At 31.6% G+C, this 20,921-nt stretch overlaps 1 long non-coding RNA gene and 1 pseudogene across 1 annotated transcript; both read right to left on the bottom strand.

Moving 5' to 3' along the window:
* Positions 1-274: 274 nt before the first annotated feature.
* Positions 275-6,564, bottom strand: LOC107058572 (uncharacterized). The gene is made up of 3 exons (XR_001472129.1): positions 6,480-6,564; positions 1,110-1,157; positions 275-548 (listed from the first exon to the last, which is right to left on the bottom strand). It is a non-coding gene; the product is annotated as an uncharacterized lncRNA (long non-coding RNA).
* A 5,056-nt stretch (positions 6,565-11,620) lies between these two features.
* On the bottom strand, positions 11,621-13,511 carry LOC102578755 (polyphenol oxidase E, chloroplastic-like; annotated as a pseudogene).
* Positions 13,512-20,921: the final 7,410 nt, after the last annotated feature.

Genomic DNA, 20,921 nt, shown 5'->3' with positions numbered 1-20,921 from the left:
GATTTATTTACTTACATGGATGTGACACAGCTACAAATACTACTACTACAATTCAAATATTAACTCGTAACTAAATTAAATTAATTCAAATATTACCTCTAAAGTAATCAAATTATATTTTCATGAACTCATTGCTTCTCAAAAAAGAAATTCTCAGAAACGTACAACTCCCATCATAAAAATGAATTAAGATATACAATTTTTCTTATAATTAAATAATTCAATTCGATTAAAAAAAGAAGACAAGAGACTGTTTAAGAAGCAAAGATCACTTGCACATATACTATCAATACATGTATTTGATTGGACATGTGCATTTGGGCACACCAACAATTTCACTTCTTGAATTAAATAATGACAAAAGATCTGTCTACAATACACATGAATTCAATTCCTCCAGATTCTTTGAAAGAAGAGGAGGCCAACAACATACCCCGTGAATGAGAAGGGTAAAGTGTAAGCAGACCTTACTACTAACTCGTGGAACAAAAGATTTTGTTATATTTGTGCAAGTATGAGTCTTCACATCAAAGGGCATCTCCTAAGTCCTGCACAGTTATATCTGTTAGTGACTTTAAAATCATGTAAAATAGAATACACTGGCCTTATACCAGTTAACTATATCGATAATATAAACTATATCCAAAAATTTGTAACAGTTAACTTACCTTGCTCTGTGTATTACCTAAATATGTGGATTATTGGAGTGTTAAAAGTACTCTTCTATTTTAATCATACTCGTGAGATCCAAAATTGGAGAAATGAAAGTCTTGACGAAGAGAATCAATAAAGAAAGCAGCAGAGAACCGACCACCAACGAAGAAGGTTGAAGAGTTCATAGGTGTCAAGGACCATCCTCTGTTGTGAACTCTTGTTCTTCATTGAAGAAAGCCAACACTGTCAAATAGAACATCTAACACACATTTTCACTGTTTCGACTGGAACTAAACTCAAGTGAATTTGTCACACACTTATCGTCGAAAACCTTTGATGACAGTCGAACTGTTTCCTCTTCTCTTGCATCAAATTGTTCAAAATTTCTTTCAAATGATCAATACAGTAATAGAGAATACACTATAGATATTATTAGGCAACAACTTCACACTCACCGGAGTAAGCCTGGATCTTGGAGAATGTAAGAGAGCCAGATGACATGACTGCAGAAAAACATCATTCTTAATCATTGCCACTGAATCAGAGAGAAAAGGGTTCAACTTTTTCTGAATAAACTATCTTTATCTATATTTTTTAATTACTGACAAACTGAGGTCGAAAAGACTGTCAACTTATTTCTTTTTAATTAATATAGACATCTATGTTAAAAGGTGTACAACATCAGCCCCTATTATTTAGTTTGACTAAGTCTGCACTATGGTTATATTTTAGCTTTCAGTTGGTAGTTGTTTTCTTTTAACTCGTGATAGTTTTTCTATTTTGTAGTATTGCAGAATTGTGTTCCTAATGTTTAGGTGAGTTGGTTTAGTGGAATTACATTAGTGGTTTAGTGGGAATATGATTCCATAGCATGTAAACATATATAAGGCTACAAAGCCTATTGAATAACACATCCAGTAACAATCTCTGCAACAAACTTTGGTTCTCTTTTATTCTTCCTGTTATTTCCTTTTTCAACTATTGGCTTCTCTATCAAGTTGTGTTCATCATTTGGTATCAGAGCTACGTTTAAAGAAGAGAAAGAGAAGCCACACATAACATATATACTAACTGCTCTATTCTGTTGCGATGACTGATTTACATGCCATAGGTGGAGTTAAGAAACTCAACCATCAGAATTACAAGCCACACATAACATATATACTAACTGCTCTATTCTGTTGTGATGACTGATTTACATGCCATAGGTGGAGTTAAGAAACTCAACCATCAGAATTACAAAACATGGATGACATGTATGACTTCCTACATGGAAGGTCAAGATCTTTGGGAGGTCGTTAACGAAAGTGAAGTCAAACCAGGGGAAGAAGAACCAAATGGCGCATTGAGAAAATGGAAGATTAAAGCAGGAAAAACATTATTTTCCTTCAAGACCACCATCGAAGAAGACGTGTTGGAACATATACGAGATGCTGGAACACCAAAGGAAGCTTGGGACACGCTGGCTGCACTCTTTTCAAAGAAGAATGACACACGACTACAACTTTTAGAAAGTGAGTTATTGTCGATAGCTCAAAATGATATGAACATTGCACAATACTTTCACAAAGTGAAGTCGATATGCCATGAAATTTCAGAATTGAAACCAATAGCTCCAATCAGGGAAACCAGGATGAAAAGAATAATCATTCATGGTTTGAGATCTGAGTACAGAAACTTTGTTACTGCAGTACAGGGATGGCAAATTCAACCATCACTTGTTGAGTTTGAGAATATGTTTGTTGGCCAAGAAGCCATGGCTAAGCAAATGGGCGGAGTTTCACAAAAAGGTGAGGATGAAACACTCTATATCAATAAAAGCAGAGGGAACTCCAAGCAGGACAATGTAGCTGGGACAAAAAGAAATGATGATAAAGAAAAAAAAAATCATCAAGGAGAGGGGAATTATCCTCCAGGGGGAGCTTCAAAGAACTATTGGGGAAAAAACAAGAGGTTTGAAGGGAAGTGTCATCACTGCGGAAAGAAGCGCCATAAAGCCAATGTTTGCTGGTTCAATAAAAAGGCTATTGAGAGCAATGCTGCAGCCACTTCTAGTCCAAAGGAAAAGAGTGAAGATGATTGGGTTGCTGAAGCATTTTTTGCTGTAGAACAAGATGAGTTAGCTCTTACAGTAACAACCTCTAAACAAATTGATTATGAGAATGACTGGATTGTTGACTCAGGGTGCTCAAACCATATGACTGGTGACAAGGAGAAGTTGCAAAATCTAACCAAGTACAAGGGAAATCGTGAGGTGGTGAGAGCCGATGATACAAAATTATCGATAGCTCATATCGGTAAGGCTGTAGTGTCACCAAATAGTAGTGCTGATCTGATGTTGCTTCAAAATGTTTATCATGTCCCAGGTATGAAGAAAAATCTTCTTTCAGTAGCGCAATTAACATCTACAGGTCATTTTATTCTGTTTGGTCCACAAGATGTAAAAATATATCATGATCTTGAAATTAAAAAAGAGCCAATAATGAAGGGACAAAGATTGAATTCCGTCTATGTAATGTCGACAGACACCGCATATATAGACATGAAAAGGAAGAATGAAACTGCAGACTTATGGCATATGCGGTTGAGCCACGTTATCTACTTTAAGCTAAGTGTCATGATGGAAAAGTCAATGCTGAAGGGTCTTCCAAAACTTTCAGTAAGGACAGATGTTATATGTGCGGGCTGCCAGTATGGTAAAGCACATCAGTTGCCGTATGATGAGTCAAAATATAAAGCCAAGGAACCATTAGAGTTAATTCACTCTGATGTATTTGGACCTGTCAAGCAACTCTCTATTGGTAGGATGAAATATATATTAACCTTCATTGATGATTTTTCCAGGTATGTATGGATTTATTTTCTGAAGGAAAAGTCTGATACATTTTCAAAATTCAAAGAATTTAAAAAGGTTGCTGAAGTAGAAGTTGGCAAGAAAATTCTTTGCCTGCGAACTGACAATGGTGGGGAATACACCTCATATGAATTCTCTGAATTCCTTCAGAAGTATCAAATACATCGTCAGCTCACATGTCCAAATACTCCACAACAATATGTCATAGCAGAACGAAAGAATAGACACCTAGCAGAAATCTGTCGGAGCTTGCTTCACGCGAAAAATATTCCGGGACAATTTTGGACGGAAGCTATGAAAACTGCAGCTTTTGTTATCAATAGAATTCCTCAACAAAGGTTAAGTTTTCTTTCACCTTTTGAGAAGTTATGGAATATGAAACCATCAGTTAGCTATTTTCGTGTTTTCGGATGTGTATGCTATGTATTTGTACCTAACCATTTACGTAGCAAGATGGACAAAAAGGTTGTTAGGTGTATCTTTGTAGGGTATGACAGTCAACGAAAAGGGTGGCGTTGTTGTGACCCAAGCACGGGAAAGTGTTACACTTCTCGAAATGTGATATTTGATGAAGCTTCTTCATGGTGGTCTTCAAATAAGGAGATCCTGCCAGATTTGAATGTTCTCAAAGATGTATTGGACTCGTCTCATGTCCAGCTAAGTCTAGATGAAGCTGAAGATGAAGCTAACGAAGATATTGCTGAAGAATGCGTGGCTCACAATCCTTGGCAAACTGGTGTGTATCAACAACAAAGTGAAGAAGACGAGCTAAGTGGAGCAAACACACCACTGTCTCTTAGAAGGTCATCAAGGATCAGAAAGTTTAATCCAAAGTATGCCAATGCTGCCATAGTAGAAGAAGAAGATGAAAAAGAACCTGATCTGAAGTGGAGTAAAGCTATGAAGGAGGAGATTGATGCACTAGAACTAAATCAAACTTGGGAGCTCGTGGTAAAGCCAAGAGATGTCAAACATATTTCTTGCAAATGGATTTACAAGATAAAGCGTCACACAAATGGGTCAATTGAAAGGCACAAAGCTCGTCTTGTAGCCCGGGGATTTTCTCAGCAATATGAACTAGATTATGATGAAACATTTAGTCCAGTGACTAAGCTTACTACAGTTCGGATCATACTTGCACTTGCTGCCAGTAAAAATTGGAACCTCTGGCAGATGGACGTAAAAAATGCCTTTTTGCACGGAGAGTTGGATCGGGAGATCTACATGTGTCAACCAATGGGCTTTCAAAGTCAAGCTCATCCTGAGTATGTATGTAAGCTTCGAAAAGCGCTATATGGTTTAAAGCAAGCGCCAACGGCATGGTATGGTAAGATTTCTAAATTTCTTACTCATAGTTGTTATTCTGTAGCACCAGCAGATTCCAGCTTGTTTGTGAAAGTTGTTGGAAAGAAACTAGCTATTGTGCTAGTATATGTGGATGATCTAATCCTAACAAGAGACTGTGAAGAAGAAATTCTTCTAACAAAGAAGAATTTGTCAGTTCGCTTCCAGATGAAGGAACTTGGCCAACTCAACCATTTTCTTGGCTTGGAGGTTGATTGTAATGAAGAAGGAATTTATTTGCATCAGAAAAGATATTCTAAAGATCTGTTGAAGAAGTTTGGAATGTTGAATTGCAAACCAATATCAACACCATTTGAGCCAAATGCTAAGATGTGTGCACATGAAGGAAAAGACTTAACAGATGTGACAATGTATCGACAATTAGTAGGTATTCTGATTTATTTAACTCAAACTAGACATGATATTTCTTTTGCAGTTGGTGTGATGAGTCGCTACATGCACAATCCAAAGAAGCACCATATGGAGGCTGTTCGGCGAATACTAAGATATGTGAAAAGTACAATTGATTATGGTCTTCTGTACAAGAAAGGTGAATAATGCAAGTTGGTCGGATATTGTGACTCTGACTATGCAAGAGATCATGATACCCGACGTTCAACAACTGGCTATGTGTTTAAGCTCGGAGCTGAAGCGATTTCTTAGTGCAACAAAAGGCAACCAACTGTGTCACTGTCAACAACAGAAGCAGAGTATAGGGCAGCAACAGTTGCAGCTCAAGAAAGTTTGTGGCTTATGCAATTGATGAAGGATTTACACCAACCAGTTGGCTACTCAGTTACCTTGTACTGTGACAATCAGCCAGCGATTTGCTTGGCTGAAAATCCTGTTTTTCATGCTAGGACAAAGCACGTGGAAATACATTACCACTTCACTAGGGAAAAAGTGTTGCAAGGAGAGATTGACTTGGAGCATATTAAAACCGAACAACAAATTGCAGACGTGTTCACGAAAGGCTTAAGTGTCAATAAGTTTGAAATTTTATGTCAACAACTAGGCATGGTTAAGACCGGAGCTGATGTCGAGAGGAGGTGTTAAAAGGTGTACAACATCAGCCCCTATTATTTAGTTTGACTAAGTCTGCACTATGGCTATATTTTAGCTTTCAGTTGGTAGTTGTTTTCTTTTAACTCGTGATAGTTTTCCTATTTTGTAGTATTGCAGAATTGTGTTCCTAATGTTTAGGTGAGTTGGTTTAGTGGAATTACATTAGTGGTTTAGTGGGAATATGATTCCATAGCATGTAAACATATATAAGGCTACAAAGCCTATTGAATAACACATCCAGTAACAATCTCTGCAACAAACTTTGGTTCTCTTTTATTCTTCCTGTTATTTCCTTTTTCAACTATTGGCTTCTCTATCAAGTTGTGTTCATCAATCTATTCTATTCTTAGCAACAACTTGATATATAATGATATCCTTAAGGTTTAAAACTGTGGCTAGCTATCTATGAATTTCTCCTTGAACTTCTGTAATGAATTTGTTATATGGCTTTCTATATTCATGAAATAAACTGTTAACAAAAAGAAACTTCAACTACATCTAAGAAATTGTAGTGGCCCTTACGGATGAGAAAGGTGTATGTGTTGATAATCCTGGAACTCACATTTCATTCTATCCGAAGTAGGCCCCTTTATCTGTGCGAAGATGCCGCTTGGTCCCACATATTTCACACACAATATGTTGGTGACACTCAAACAACTGCCGCAAGAAATGTTTAGTCAAGTAATCCTTTTCATAGTACCTGGATTGGCATTCATCTACATGAAATACAAATGACCTTTGTTTTTATGCAAAATATTTTAAGCACGTTCTAATTTATGGAGGTCCTAGCTAGAGCAAAGTGCTTGTATGCTAATGAACAAAAAGGAAAGTTCTTTTTGTTAAATCAAAAGAGTGGTGTGTGAGCAACCTTAGACGTTGTTTTTCGATATACTCTCATCACTATTTTTGGATATACTTCTGAAAATTAAATTAAAAAAACATGTTAACATAGATTTTCAACAACAACAATTGCTAGATACAATAGAATTGACTGAGCAAAAAGTTCATTTATTTTCTCTTATAAGCATAAAGCTTATACATATTACAACATAAAAGAAACTTGATTCTTTATTCAATCTACTTTAAACAACATGCCCAGTGATTCAATATATATACTCAAAATAGAACATAAAAGTGATTTAAAATATACAATACATATACAACTTTAAAGATAAAATATAGGCAAGACATAGCAATAATTACCTTTATTTTCATTATTGCTCCACATACAAGATATGAAAGATTTTTCACACTTCAAAATTGCACTGCTAGAGTGTAACTTGATATTATTAGTCTTTTCCATGTTGTTTTGTGTACCCGTATTTTTGCAATTTCATATACCTGGCATAGGCTTTGACCCAACCACATTTATTTAAATCTTCAAATTTCTTTAACTTCTCAATTTATGTTAAGTCACAAAAATAGCAACAAACAAACATACACCTACTAATTGAATCAAAACCTACTAATGGTCTTGGCCCACTGGCTTTCCAACAATTCCCTTTCTGTACGTAGTACTCTCAGCTCCAGCGTCAAGATATACGTGTTTTTTATGTTATATATATATATATATATATATCTTTTTGGGGAGAGATGGTTGCATAAAAAATTAAAACAGTAGAAAGAAAATGATATTTCACTCAACTTTCTCATATTCCCTTGAAACAAAACTCTTAAAGTGTAATTACAGTAAGAAGTTTCTATTACACGATTTTAAAAAATCAACCTTTCTCGTTCTCAATTCTCCATCTTAAATTAGATTAGATGTGCATCGTGTTATTATGAAAATCAGATTAAGTTTCTTCTATTGATCTCTCTTCCCTCTCCCGTATAATAAAAAATACTGTAATTATTATCTTTACTTAAATGATTCATGACCAAACTAATCATATTTTGTTACATAATAAGGATCGTCTCGATCATTCTTTATACACTAAGGATCAAATATAATAGAATCAAAACTAATACATTGATTAAGGACAATTTTGACCATTTTCTCTACATGAACTCACAATTTCAATAAACTGTATGGAATTTTCTGATAATTTTAATACCTTGTAAATGTGCTTTGTCAACAATATTCATTCTGTATTGAAATATTATTTGTACAGGATACTTCCAATTTTTCTTATTCAATTCAGTTCATGCTTCAACTAACTTCTTAACTAAATGACCCTTTTTGTTTTTTAGCCTAACAATGAATTCCAAGGATATATAACTGACTATTTATACTTATAGTGCAGATATATTCTTATAGTGCAATTTCAGAGAAAATACATCTAATTGGATCAAGATTAAATAAGCTCTTGATGATTTATAAAGCAATCAAAAATGTGAAATTCCAATTTATCAATTTGCTTACCCTTAACTAAATGATAATCCATAACACCATTGATATTAAAATTCATGTCTCCACAGTTTGCTAATTTTATGCTCAAATAGTTGCAATTAATTCATTTCATAAATGAAAATTACAAAAGAATAGGACAAAAGTAGAAATTCAAGAACCTGATTTTGATAATTCTGATGCAATTAAAGAGACATCAAAGTGCAGGAATACTCACTTCAATAAACCCTCGTGAGTACTTCTCATCCCTGCAAATTGATGGAACAAATAATAAATAATTAAAAAATCAATGAGAAATAGAATTCAAAAGCTCCTCGGTGAAAAAAAATCATGATTGACTTCCAAAAAATAATTTGAAGATAAAACTGGTAAACATATAGAACCAAATAAGGAGATATTGTAAATGGGAAACAAAGGTAATAGAAGTATGTACATGAGTTTTAAGCTAAACAACAAGAATGATAAAAGTGCATCCCTTCAGAAGGAGCAATAAACATTGAGCACATTAGTTCCCAACTCAAATCTATAATCAACTTGAAAAATATTAAAACGATGAAAATTGAGAAAAAAGAATGTAAAAGAGACTATATCTTAAAAAATTTAATGAAAAAACATATCTCAAGAACACAAAGAATAAATGTGCATTTGGTGACTTTTTGATTGCTTGATCAATCTGTGGAATGAGAGAATATAATTCCACTCCCAATTTTCATTCAAACCTTAAAATAAAAATCTAAAACTCCCAAACAAACAAACAAACACACCATCAAAAGAAAAATATGAGACTTTGAAAAAGTGAGATACGCCATAGACAACAAATTCAAAATATAGAGAAAAGGATCCGCAATTCTCCTCGGACTAACGAAAAGAGGCCTTCATTTGAAGGATCCACAATTCTCCTCTGCCACGAAATTACGCAGCTATACCTGGACACCAATATCAGAAAAGAGAAAATACATAGCAGATAAAATCAAGGATCTAAAGAACCAAAATTGTATCATATTGCTCTTCACCAAACATGGATAAATTTCATAAATATTTGGCGCTTATGCTTTATCGGTTCTCTTCCTCTTATATGTCGTGTGTTTCAAATTGGGAACAGTATAGCTGATTTAACTCGTAACCCCATAAGCTTTGAACCGTTACGAGAAGAAGAGATTTGAGGGTGATGAACCATCTTTTTGGCTATGAGGCCTTGGCAATTGTTATTAATAATAATAATCTACAGGTTGAGGAAAAACATCTAGAACAATCCACTGATAGAAAACTGTGTGAATTTTACTTGGGGATTATTTCTGCAGAAACTTCCTACGAATTTTCATGCGGAAATATGAAATTCATAAATTATACTCTTTTACCTGCGAAAAATAGTTTCCCAAAAAAATTGGTGGGTAAATTTGGCACCATTTTCACAAAATTATTACCTAGGGAATTATTTGCGGCAAATAATTTGTAAGTATTATTTTCATAGGTAAATTTGCAAGTAATAAAAAAAAGAATTTTTTTATCTTCTAGCAAGAAAATTCCTAGATAAATTTATTTGCAAATAATTATTTGGAAATTTATCTAGAAATATATGTGGTATTACCTAGGGATTCATGTTCTGTGAATTTTGTTGGGGATTTATTTAGGAATTTTCTTACTTGAAGAATTACTTGGGGATTCTATTGTTGTGAATTTGATTTGAGATTTTTTGAGGGATTTACTTGGAAATATGCAAACTTAAATATTTTTATATAATTTAATTGGAATTTTTTTATATTGAAATCTAAGGATTTTTGAAAATTAGGAGTCCTCGGGGAATATTTTCTTAAAAATATATTTACCAAAATTAAAAAAATATAATAATATAAAAGGAACAAATGATCACTAGAATGAAGTTTATTGTTAAAATAATTATTCTATTTTTAGGTTTAATAAATTATCATGCAATAATATCAATTTAATAAGGTGTTGGAACATTATCATAAATTTTAGGATGAATATTTTTAACTCATATATAATTAAGGGAAAATTGTATATAATAGCAAACTATTAATTCAAATTAAATGCTATAAATATAGTTTGATTTAATTGTACCTCATAGCAAACTGTTGCTATTTCACCTCTCTCCTGGTGAATCTCGCTCACCACTCTCGTTCTCTCCCTCGTCTCTCTCGTTTTTTATACAAACGCAAGTGTATAAAGTGCGTTTGTGTTTGTATAAAGTGAGAGAAAATTGTATATATACATATATTTTCATTCCCCTCTCTCCCCTCTCCCAGATCTCGCTCGCCACTCTCCCATATCTCGCTCTCTCACTCGCCTCTCTCACTTTATACAAAAAACGCAAATTGTATAAAATGCGTTTGTGTTTGTATAAAGCGAGAGAAAATTGTATATACACATGCAAATACATATATCTTCGTCCTATACACTTATAATTATACAATACAAATATTCCCCTGTCCAGTTCTCTTTTTTTTGTATATGTATACCAAAGCAGATTATACAACTGCTTTCTTTTGTATATGTATAGCGAAATATACATATTGATGTTTGCTATGGAGCGCAATTATGCAAACTTTGCTATAGCATACAAATATGAATTTTGTGTTTGCTATATGTGAAAGTTGCTCTTATTTTTTTCCATTCGTTTTTATTTATCCAACATCATTTTTATTTATTCATAAAAAAGTTTGAAATATATCTAAACTTTAACCGAAATTGATGTAACAATCCCAAACTTTAGGCAGGACCTATTATCCTCCTACACTATTTAATAGTGTATTTTAAAGATATATAGGTGCCCACGTAGACATAATAAATATTGCATCATTATAAATAGTAATTTGTCCAACTGGACACTTATATATCTTTAAAACACAGTGTAGGAGGTAATAGGTCTTGCTCAAAGTTTGGAATTGTTACAACAATTTCTATCAAAATTTGAATATATTTCATACATTTTGCCCATTATTCATTTTATACTTAGCATGATTCTTAAGAGATAATAATAATGATGAGAGATATAAAGGTTATACCGTAACACTCATATTAATGGAGTAATATATAGAAAATGATTTAGAACATAAATAATTAACTGTTTTTGTCTTAATATATAAAATGTGACAAGTGAAAACTATAGTTTTGAAATATTAGACAAGCTAATAAAAGTGAAGTGAGGGAATAAATTCCACCATTCCGCATTAAATCTAGCTTGTTTTACTGTTCACATGCATGAGATTGAGATGTGTTATTTTCTAGAGTTTTGTATTATCACCAAATGAAATGATAGCAAAAGAAGAGGACATAAATATTTTTGCGACAATTAATTTATAAAAAAAGATTACACAGGATAAAGAAAATACGTGAGAGATTTGAACAAACATTAATGATAATTTAACCCTCGAGAAATTCAATAGCCACACTTTGGATGGAGATCACTTCTCCACCCTTTTTAGGAACCACAGTTACCGTAATGGTATCATCGTCTTCAAGTCCAATGTCCTCTAAAAGTTCGATAATGTCTAGCTGAAATGTCTCACCATAATCCATTCTCTTATTATGTGCATGAACATGGGGCAAGTTGACATAGCTCCCTGCGAACTCCACCTTATCAAGCTCATTTGTATTCACATCCTCATCCTCGTTCAGGAACACATCAAAGCTTATATATATGCTAGTATCATATTTTAAACCCTTGAATATTAGCACCTCTTCTTTTTCGTCCTTATCCTTTTGACTCCTTGACGTAGTCGGCCTATTGATACAAAACGAAATGGGTTTGTTGAGGTTAGCAATTGGGAATACCTTGTTTGCTGGCTCAATGTTTGTTAAATCCACTTTTCCTTCTCTCCCCTTTCTTGTTGGCCTACAGTTAATCCATGGGATGTCTGCTGGCGCGTAATCATACCCCATCTTCGTATCCAAACAATCTCCCACTCTCACACGGTATGGCCTTTCGTGCTCATCGTAGAAAAAGAATTCGGAGTTCAACCAATCTGTGTCTGTGATATCCTTTTTTTTCCAGCCTAATCCTTTCCATATATTCCACATACGGTCTACATTGGCATGGTGGCTATAGAAAACCGGGTCTAAAGCGGCTGAGTAGAAATTGCCCATATCCTCACCAAATGACGGTTTACCATCACCCAAAACCGTACCTTTGACAGTACCAGTCCAAATGTGGACCGGAGTATGAGGGCTGTTTTCAATAGTTCCCCGATCATTCATATTATTATTCCCAAGAACATAACGAGCACCGAAGAATTGCAAAGGGCATGCAGCATTAGTTATCATTTGATGGTACATTACAGTTAAGTTGTTAGTCACCGTCTTTTTAACATCAGTATAAACTTCGTCTGTAGAAGAACTAAAATCGATTATGGTTCCATTACGGACGTGTGGATTACGTCTTGCATCATAAAGGGAAGTAGTTTCACGATGGAACATGGGAGGTAAACGCATACCCTTTGGATGGTCCCAATTCCAATATGGCAAAGCGAAAGTTGGATCATCAATGAGTTTTCCCAAGATTCTCTCGTAGAAGTACAAGTACCATCTATGGAAGGGAAAGAAAAGTCAATTGAAATGAACTTGTAAAACTTCATCACCAAATTTGTAAGCACCGTTGCAATAAGCACAATGGATATTGGCTTGCTGCATAAATGAACAAGGGTTCTTTTTATCCAGGTCCTTCATTCTTTGAGTGGCCAATTGGTACTTTGCAATATATTCCTCAGTCACATCTTGAGCAACCGGACTTTTACGAAGCTTAGATATGGGGGGAAACTTGTAATATGGAATGTTGTTCCAGTCATCTGGTGTAAGAGGGCAACAACTATATCCTACTTCTTTTGTACTCCCCGTTTTCGTGGCTTTACCACACGATTTGAGATTAGGTGCTGGTATAGGAGAAGCAGAGGCTAATGGTGCAAGATTGGAAGCACCATAAAGCCCTCCTAAACCAAGAAGCACATTTCTCCTTGCAACGTTTTTGTCATGCTCATCACCATTGTTGGCATTATTATTGCATGAGACATGGAAATTTTGACTACGCCGAGAAGGTTTTGCAAAGAAAGATGAGGGTGTAGTAATAATGAGGGTTTTGCTACTCTGCTCACCAAGACTTAAACACATAGAATTAATGGAACAAGAAGAAGCCATTGTTGAGATGAGTGATAATTGTTCTCATTCCTATCATCTATATATATACTAATAGAAGTGAGTAAAATAATCATAATATTACATAAAAACAAAAATGTATAACCGCTAAAGAACAAAAATGTGATATTTAGGTAGAATCAATCTATTCGTATTATATGTAAAGAACAGTGATTTTAAATAAATTTGAGATATTCAAGATAGAATCTATCTATATTGTGTATGGATGAGAAAAAAAACAGTCATCTATCCAATAAGCTTGAGATATTCAAGATAGAATCTAACTATATTGTGTGCGCGGATGATATCCACTAAGTGTAATGATGAATCAAATTAAATAGATTGAGAATATTTTTAACCTTTCTTCGTTTTAATTAAAAATAATAGTTTTCCACGTTTTTGTTGTGGCAAAGAAAAATACAAGTTCATAGTTGTCTTTTTCTAAGAAATCCATACTAATTTTTATGAGACTTGAAATTCATAGTGCACTCTTGTGGACACTATTAATTATCATAGATTTTTCCACCTTAGGCATTGTGTTAGTATTATTTTTTAAAAATAATTATTGATTGCATTGAACAATTAGATAACACATTTGAAGAAATTCTTTTGCTCTTTCCTACCATGAATCTACCAAATATTTTTTGAATTATACGATTTTAACCCAATTTTTTTATTTGAACAGGCGAACATAAAAGTAATGAATTAATACACTCAATTAGGTGCAGTGTAATAGTTTGCTCTCATAAAAAATTATAAAATTAAATTGTTCCGCTAGAACAATACCAAATACTCATTACTCAGATGTGAAGCTAGTAAAACGTTGACTTTAGGACCTCAAATATTGAGGCCTCAAAATTTTTTTGATAATAAATTTATGATTTTATTTTCACCTAAAACAAAATTGAAGATCATAATAAAAAAAAGGTTCAAATTAGATAAGTATTAAAAAGACAGAAAGAAAAATTATCTATGTTTTATCAAAAATATTTTAGAACTTGAATTAAATAACTTAAATTATCATATTAATAAGTAAAGTTCTTACAATAATATCCAAGGTAATGTATTGCAAATACATGGCTAATATTTTATTAAGTAGGATTAATATTTAATTTTATATCTCTATATGAGGTTAAATATAAGCCTTAATCTAAAAATACTACATTAAAAGCAACGAGTACATATAAAAATAAAAAATATAATTCTTATTTTTATTTTTTTTGTGTATTTATATATACTTAAGACTTCTTATTATAATTTTATTTTATGCCACTAATTTTATTGAAATGCTTAATTATTTTAATTTCCAAATAATAGTCTTGACAATATGAATAAAAATATGATATTCTTGATGATTAATTTAGGTATATGAGTGTTTCTAGCTTTATAACGAGATACAATTAAGTGCGTGATGAACTAGTTTAGAAACAATGTGTAACCGCTAAAGAACAAAAAATGTGATATTTAGATAAAATCAATTTATCCGTATTATATGTACGGACGCGATAAAGAACAGTGATTTCAATAAGTTTGAGATATTCAAGATAAAATCTATCTATATTGTTTACGGATGATAAAAAAAAATAGTCATCTATCTAGTAAGCTTGAGATATTCAAGATAGAATCTATCTATATTATGAGCGGATGATTAAAAAAAAAACAGTCATCAGTCCATTTGAGATATTCATGATAGAATTTATCTATAATGTTATATGAATGATAAAAAAACACTCATTTGTCCAGTAAGTTGGAGATATTCAAAATAAAATTTATCTTTATTTTATTTTCTTTTACAAATCAGGCTTAATCATATGATATCAGATTATATTCCATCCAACTTTAGTGTAAGATTTGTGCTTAAACTAAGCAACCTAAGAATAACATGGTGAATTATTGGAGTAAATCCATACTAATTTTTATGAGACTTGAAACAAACATGATTAGAGGTGCCAAATACATTTATAGATGATTTCTCTAGATATACAAAAGTAGATTCTTTTAAGAAATAAATATAAAGCTTTGATATATTTTCTTAATAATGGAAAAATAGCGTTCTTAAAATAGGAAAAATAAATTTTATGAGTAACATTGTATGTTTATTGTATCCTCCCCACTCATTCAACCTCTTGATCGCCGCCACCCCACTGCCTACCCCTTCTACTATATAGTGTTTTATTAAATTACATATAAATACTCTTTAGATAATATTTTTTTGATTAATTACTTATCAAACACAGAAAATAAATAAGAAACCAACTTGTTCTCCGGCAATTTTTTTAGCATTCTTTGTTAATGTATACATTTATTGCCGCTGAAAGTGCTTTGGTTGTAGTGCCAAAAATTATGTGATTTAAAAAATAAAATAAAAATACAATTTTTGGAGAAGAAAAAATATTTATTATGGAGAATAAAAGATGGAGAATAATAAAAAAATCTTTATTTGGAGAAGCATAATTTTTAAATAATAAATTAAGATTTATGGGTGTTTTGTTTTGTTATTAGTGAATTAGTGATTATACCTTGTAATTATAGATTGACTGAAGACAATGATGAATCAAATTAAATAGATTGAAAATATTTTTAACCTTTCTTCGTTTTAATTAAAAATACGTAATAGTTTTCCACGTTTTTGTTGTGGCAAAGAAAAAGACAAGTTCATAGTTGTCTTTTTCTAAGAAATCCATACTAATTTTTATGAGACTTGAAATTCATAGTGCACTCTTTGTGGACACTATTAATTATCATAGATTTTTCCACCTTATGCTTTGTGTTATTATTTTTTTAAATAATTTTTTATTGCATTGAACAATTAGATAACACATTTTAAGAAATTCTTTTGCTCTTTCCTATGATGAATCTATCAAATATTTTTTGAATGATACCATTTTAACCTAATCTTTTTATCTGAACAGGCGAACATAACAAGTAATGAATTAGTACACTCAATTAGGTGCAGTGTAATAGTTTGCTCTCATAAAAACTATAAAATTAAATTATTTCACTAGAAAAATCGCAAATACTTTCGATGCATAAAAAATTACTATTGTCGTTTCAAAAGTAGGAAGTGCATTATTATAATTATCGGGATGTATAAATTTTCTAAAAAAATTAATAATTTAAAAATATGAATGGAGTCTCTCGATATCTCTAAATACTCCGGAATTAAATTTCTCTGACTACGGAAAAGATAGTTATCCTTTTGTTAAATGATTTGAATATCGATTTAATAACTTTATATTATTAACTTATTAGAGTAATACTAACTGTATATAAAATCTAATAAAAACTCAAAAAGTAAGGGTGCAAAAACTACAAACATATAAATGTACAATAATTCCAACAACTTAAATCTGAAATATGTGATATTCATGAAAACTCAAGAAAAATTACATGAGTTGTCAAACATATGTTATATAATTAGTTATTTTTGAAATTTCCTCAAAAATAGTATTTCTCAGCAAGTGGTCCTAATAGATTCCTTTGTATGTAACCCTATGAAGAAATTAAAGTGGACAGTCAGATTTTGTACGGAAAGTTGTTATGGACAAATTTGATTGCTCTATTGTAACTCTGCCTCACTGCTAAGATATTATTCCATTGATATTATATTGTTCAATCATTTTTATTTTTCCAAACATGAAGTGTAAGACGACCAAGGGAAGTTTCATAATTATGTTATCATCACAACATGCAAGGGTAAAATAGTAATTACGCATGATTGATATTTTAGCAAACCACATTACTTTTTCTTTCTATTTCCGATCACTACAAGAAAAAAGTGGATTACATGGGGATTTTTCTAGGAATTATATATGAAAATTCGTAAGAAACTAAGTTTCCTGCGTATTTTCCTACCAAAAAAATTCGATGGTAAAATCTTCCTAGGTAATTATTTTCTGTGAATTTTAAAATCCCCAAGTAATTTACCTAGGAATTTATATTTCGTAGGTAAATTACTTGGAAATTTTCTTGCAAAAGAAATACCAATTTTTTTTTGTAAAAATTAACAAAAAAGAATTTTTCTAGACAATATTAATTAATAATTAGTATCTCCTAATTGATTATTTTGTTCTTGAACCCCATACACTTAGGACACCCCATACACATAGGCACATACTTAATTGCACTAACATAATCCTAGTCCACTCTACTTAATTGCACTAACTTAATCCTAGCCCACTACCCAATGCCCAACCTATATGTAATTACTCTATTCTACCAATGCTCTAACTAATAGCATTATAAATGCTAAAGATCATGTGTCTTCCACCGATGTGATAAAAAGTACCACTAGCATTACACTAAACTTTGTTGTTTTTCCTCAATATGATTAATTTTTAAAGTTAAATTAAATTAAATTAATTGAGAATTAAAAATATAATTTGGATATTCATTACACAAAAAGTACTATAAAGTCATCTCATATTAATATGAGATAAAAATATATCTTAAAATGTTGAGTAAAGCTCATGTGATTTAGCTTTTCAAAAATAAAGCATGACAACTATTTATATATTAAAATAAATCACTACCACCCAACATATCATGAAAATTTTATGCTTACACTTTCTATGAAATAATATATATAATGAAGCATATTAAATGTAGACAAAATTTACATTATGCATACAAAGTTCTTATAAATAAATAATTGAAAATATAAATATATTTATAAATTTAATTGTTCAAGGAAGTTATAAATCAATAATTGATTGTATATCTTATTAGGAAATTTGGTATTTATAATTTTAATTTATCTTTTAATAATTATATTTTAATATAATTAATTTTATATTTGGATATAATATCATTTAATAACTTACTATAGAGATTTTTTTTTAATGCTAGTAAAAATATAATATACCAATTAGATATACAAGTAAAAATTATTTATTTTTCTTTTCATATAATTCTATCAACAAGGGGTAATTAAACTTTTATGATAGTTATTTTTCTATTGGGTAAATGACTATCCATATAATTTTAATTATTTCTATCTTTCAAATAAAAAAAACAAATAAAAAATGGTATCATTGGTTTTTAGTGAGATGAAATATTAATTATATATAAGTTAAAAATATTTATCCTAAAATTTATGATAATGTTCCAACACCGTATTAATTTGACAAATATTTCTGATAGTTACTTTTCTATTGGATAAACGACTACCCATATACTTTTAAATTTTTGTATCTTTCAAATCAAAAACAAAACAAAAAATGGTATCATTGATTTTTAGCGAGATAAAATATTAATTATATAAAAATATTCATACTAAAATTTATGGTAATGTTCCAACACCGTATTAGATTGATAAATATTAATGACAATTATTTTTCTATTGAATAAATAACTAGCCATCTAATTTTAATTCTTTGTTTCTTTCAAATAAAAAATTAAAAAATAATAACATTGATGTTTAGTGAGATTACATATTAATTATAGAGCAACTTTCACATATAGCAAACACAAAATTCATATTTGTATGCTATAGCAAAGTTTGCATAATTGCGCTCCATAACAAACATCAATATGTATATTTCGCTATACATATACAAAAGAAAGCAGTTGTATAATCTGCTTTGGTATACATATAAAAAAGATCAATTGTATAAAGTGAGACAGGCGAGTGAGCGAGCGAGATCTGGGAGAGTGGCGAGCGAGATCTGGGAGAGGGGAGAGAGGGGAACAAAAATATATGTATATATACAATTTTCTCTCACTTTATACAAACACAAACGCACTTTATACACTTGCGTTTGTATAAAAAACGAGAGAGACGAGGGAGAGAACGAGAGTGGCGAGCGAGATTCACCAGGAGAGAGGTGAAATAGCAACAGTTTGTTATGAGGTACAATTAAATCAAACTATATTTATAGCATTTAATTTGAATTAATAGTTTGCTATTATATATAATTTTCCCAAAAAATAATATCTTAACATTGAGCCAGCGGAGTCACTATAGAGCTCGCAATCAGATTTGTCCCTTATGTTACCTTTGTCAAAATATTAAGGAATCTTTTAGGACCACCTTGCTGAAAAATAATAAATTTTTGAGGAAATTTAAAAAACAATCAATTATATAGCATATGTTTGACAACTCATGTAACTTTTTCTAGATTTTAAAAAAATAAATTTCACATATTTCAGATTTAAGTTATTGGCATTATTGTGCATTTATAACTTTGTAATTTTGCACCCTTATTTTTTGATTTTAGATTTTCAAAATTGGTTGAATTAACTATGGTTATATATTTGTTAATGTAGTATAATCTTGACCTTAAAAATTTAAATAAGACATATCTCTCATCTAGATATATGTGCATTTGACGAAATGAAGGAAAAGGGTAATGGAGGAGAGCATATGTTTGACAACTCATGTAATTTTTAATTAATTTTTTCATAAATTTCACATATTTCGGATTTAAGTTGTTGGCATCATTGGACATTTATAAGTTTGTAGTTTTGCACCCTTACTTTTTGAATTTAGATTTTATATACAGTTAGTATTAATAAGTTAATAATATCAATTTATTTAACGGAAAAGGGCCTAAAATACCCTCGAAGTATTGGAAATGGTACACAATTACCCCCCATCCACCTATTGGCCCCCAAATACCCTTCCCATCCACCTTTGGGTCCAAATTTACCCCCTTCATAACAGATTACAATTTAAAATAATTAAATAATACTTTTAATTACGTGGCACTCAACTATTGGTTGTAATTTTAAACTCACCCATTACCCACCCATTTTAACTTAACCCGCCCCAAATGTTATTAAACCCGCCCCAACTGACCCAATACAAAAAAACCCATCTAATTAAAAGAACCCTAAAACCCAAATAAACGTAACACTACACTTCTTCCAATTTATTTCACTATCTACAGAGGGTTTAGAACATCAATGTTCTTCTTCTTCAATTTGTTATAAATGTCAACTTCTTCTTCGATTTCTTCCCCTGAAGAACTTCAATCTCGTACATGTAAGTGCGGATTTATGGCAAGATATTTTACTGCTACAACTCTTGAAAATGGTGGACGCCGATTCTACCGATGTCGTCGTCTTGGGTCAAATTCTTGTGGTTATTGGAATTGGATTGATGACAAACTTCCACGTCATGTGTCAACCATGATTCATAATCAAAAAGTTGAATTAGATTCAATTCGGAAAGAAAGAAATCATTTGAAGAAGATTGTGGAGGATATGGGTGGCATTGAAGATCCTTATTTGAAGGATATGACTGCCGATGAAATGTCTGAGTTAAATGATACGAATGGAAATGATATTTCTGATTTGACGAAAGTTTCTGCCTTGAAGGGAAAAATGTCAAATTTGGAGTTGACGGATAAAGAGTTCAAATTTGAAGAAAGTATCTAGCTTGGATGATAAAGTTTCGAAGTTAGAGTTGAAAGTTCATCAATTGATAAGTTTGCTTGCAGTTTCTTGGGCTATTATTGTTGGTTTTGTAGCTGCCAAGATGATGTAGTGTGGTGCTATTGTTTGTGTTAA

This window comes from Solanum tuberosum, unplaced genomic scaffold (genome assembly GCF_000226075.1).
Source record: "Solanum tuberosum cultivar DM 1-3 516 R44 unplaced genomic scaffold, SolTub_3.0 scf00535, whole genome shotgun sequence".
NCBI lineage: Eukaryota > Viridiplantae > Streptophyta > Magnoliopsida > Solanales > Solanaceae > Solanum > Solanum tuberosum.
The sequence above is the reverse complement of the archived record's forward strand: the minus strand, read 5'-3'. Positions and strand labels throughout refer to the sequence as shown.